Source organism: Schistocerca americana, chromosome 6 (assembly GCF_021461395.2).
Source record: "Schistocerca americana isolate TAMUIC-IGC-003095 chromosome 6, iqSchAmer2.1, whole genome shotgun sequence".
In the NCBI taxonomy this organism is placed as follows: Eukaryota; Metazoa; Arthropoda; class Insecta; order Orthoptera; family Acrididae; genus Schistocerca; species Schistocerca americana.
In genome coordinates this window covers 289,472,080-289,474,579 of record NC_060124.1, presented here as the reverse complement: position 1 = coordinate 289,474,579, position 2,500 = coordinate 289,472,080, and the positions used below count along the sequence as shown (strand labels likewise).

At 61.3% G+C, this 2,500-nt stretch overlaps 1 pseudogene; it reads left to right on the top strand.

The window, feature by feature from the left end:
* Positions 1–2,500, top strand: part of LOC124621087 — a 6,374-nt pseudogene that overhangs the window by 505 nt on the left and 3,369 nt on the right.

Here is a 2,500-nt window from a genome sequence, read left to right as displayed (position 1 = left end):
ATGGGGCCGGCCGCCCGCGCGGAGCAATCCGCGGCGGGGTCGTGTCCGGTTGCCTTTCCACTCGCCGCGGGGTGGGGCCGTTCCGGTGTGCGGTGGGCCGCACTTCTCCCCTAGTAGGACGTCGCGACCCGCTGGGTGCCGGCCTACGGCCCGGGTGCGCAGCCTGTCCTTCCGCGGGCCTCGGTTCGCGTCTGTTGGGCAGAGCCCCGGTGTCCTGGCTGGCTGCCCGGCGGTATATCTGGAGGAGTCGATTCGCCCCTTTGGGCGCTCGGGCTCCCGGCAAGCGCGCGCGGTTCTTCCCGGATGACGGACCTACCTGGCCCGGCCCCGGACCCGCGCCGCTGTTGGCTCGGGATGCTCTCGGGCGGAATAATCGCTCCCGTCAGCGGCGCTTCAGCTTTGGACGATTTCACGACCCGTCTTGAAACACGGACCAAGGAGTCTAACATGTGCGCGAGTCATTGGGCTGTACGAAACCTAAAGGCGTAATGAAAGTGAAGGTCTCGCCTTGCGCGGGCCGAGGGAGGATGGGGCTTCCCCGCCCTTCACGGGGCGGCGGCCTCCGCACTCCCGGGGCGTCTCGTCCTCATTGCGAGGTGAGGCGCACCTAGAGCGTACACGTTGGGACCCGAAAGATGGTGAACTATGCCTGGCCAGGACGAAGTCAGGGGAAACCCTGATGGAGGTCCGTAGCGATTCTGACGTGCAAATCGATCGTCGGAGCTGGGTATAGGGGCGAAAGACTAATCGAACCATCTAGTAGCTGGTTCCCTCCGAAGTTTCCCTCAGGATAGCTGGTGCTCGTACGAGTCTCATCCGGTAAAGCGAATGATTAGAGGCCTTGGGGCCGAAACGACGTCAACCTATTCTCAAACTTTAAATGGGTGAGATCTCCGGCTTGCTTGATATGCTGAAGCCGCGAGCAAACGACTCGGATCGGAGTGCCAAGTGGGCCACTTTTGGTAAGCAGAACTGGCGCTGTGGGATGAACCAAACGCCGAGTTAAGGCGCCCGAATCGACGCTCATGGGAAACCATGAAAGGCGTTGGTTGCTTAAGACAGCAGGACGGTGGCCATGGAAGTCGGAATCCGCTAAGGAGTGTGTAACAACTCACCTGCCGAAGCAACTAGCCCTGAAAATGGATGGCGCTGAAGCGTCGTGCCTATACTCGGCCGTCAGTCTGGCAGTCATGGCCGGTCCTTGCGGCCGGCCGCGAAGCCCTGACGAGTAGGAGGGTCGCGGCGGTGGGCGCAGAAGGGTCTGGGCGTGAGCCTGCCTGGAGCCGCCGTCGGTGCAGATCTTGGTGGTAGTAGCAAATACTCCAGCGAGGCCCTGGAGGGCTGACGCGGAGAAGGGTTTCGTGTGAACAGCCGTTGCACACGAGTCAGTCGATCCTAAGCCCTAGGAGAAATCCGATGTTGATGGGGGCCATCATAGCATGATGCACTTTGTGCTGGCCCCCGTTGGGCGAAAGGGAATCCGGTTCCTATTCCGGAACCCGGCAGCGGAACCGATACAAGTCGGGCCCCTCTTTTAGAGATGCTCGTCGGGGTAACCCAAAAGGACCCGGAGACGCCGTCGGGAGATCGGGGAAGAGTTTTCTTTTCTGCATGAGCGTTCGAGTTCCCTGGAATCCTCTAGCAGGGAGATAGGGTTTGGAACGCGAAGAGCACCGCAGTTGCGGCGGTGTCCCGATCTTCCCCTCGGACCTTGAAAATCCGGGAGAGGGCCACGTGGAGGTGTCGCGCCGGTTCGTACCCATATCCGCAGCAGGTCTCCAAGGTGAAGAGCCTCTAGTCGATAGAATAATGTAGGTAAGGGCAGTCGGCAAATTGGATCCGTAACTTCGGGATAAGGATTGGCTCTGAGGATCGGGGCGTGTCGGGCTTGGTCGGGAAGTGGGTCAGCGCTAACGTGCCGGGCCTGGGCGAGGTGAGTGCCGTAGGGGTGCCGGTAAGTGCGGGCGTTTAGCGCGGGCGTGGTCTGCTCTCGCCGTTGGTTGGCCTCGTGCTGGCCGGCGGTGCAGGATGCGCGCGCCTGCGCGGCGTTCGCGCCCCGGTGCTTCAACCTGCGTGCAGGATCCGAGCTCGGTCCCGTGCCTTGGCCTCCCACGGATCTTCCTTGCTGCGAGGCCGCGTCCGCCTTAGCGTGCTCCTCCGGGGGCGCGCGGGTGCGCGGATTCTCTTCGGCCGCCATTCAACGATCAACTCAGAACTGGCACGGACTGGGGGAATCCGACTGTCTAATTAAAACAAAGCATTGCGATGGCCCTAGCGGGTGTTGACGCAATGTGATTTCTGCCCAGTGCTCTGAATGTCAACGTGAAGAAATTCAAGCAAGCGCGGGTAAACGGCGGGAGTAACTATGACGCCTGATGCGCGCTTGTGCTGTGGACGAACGTCAGCGGGCATTCATCCCTCGGGATGGGATGTTGGAAAATACCTTCATCTTGGACACTGCTCTCACCGACGCAGTTCGCTCCTGCCGCTCTGTCTTTGT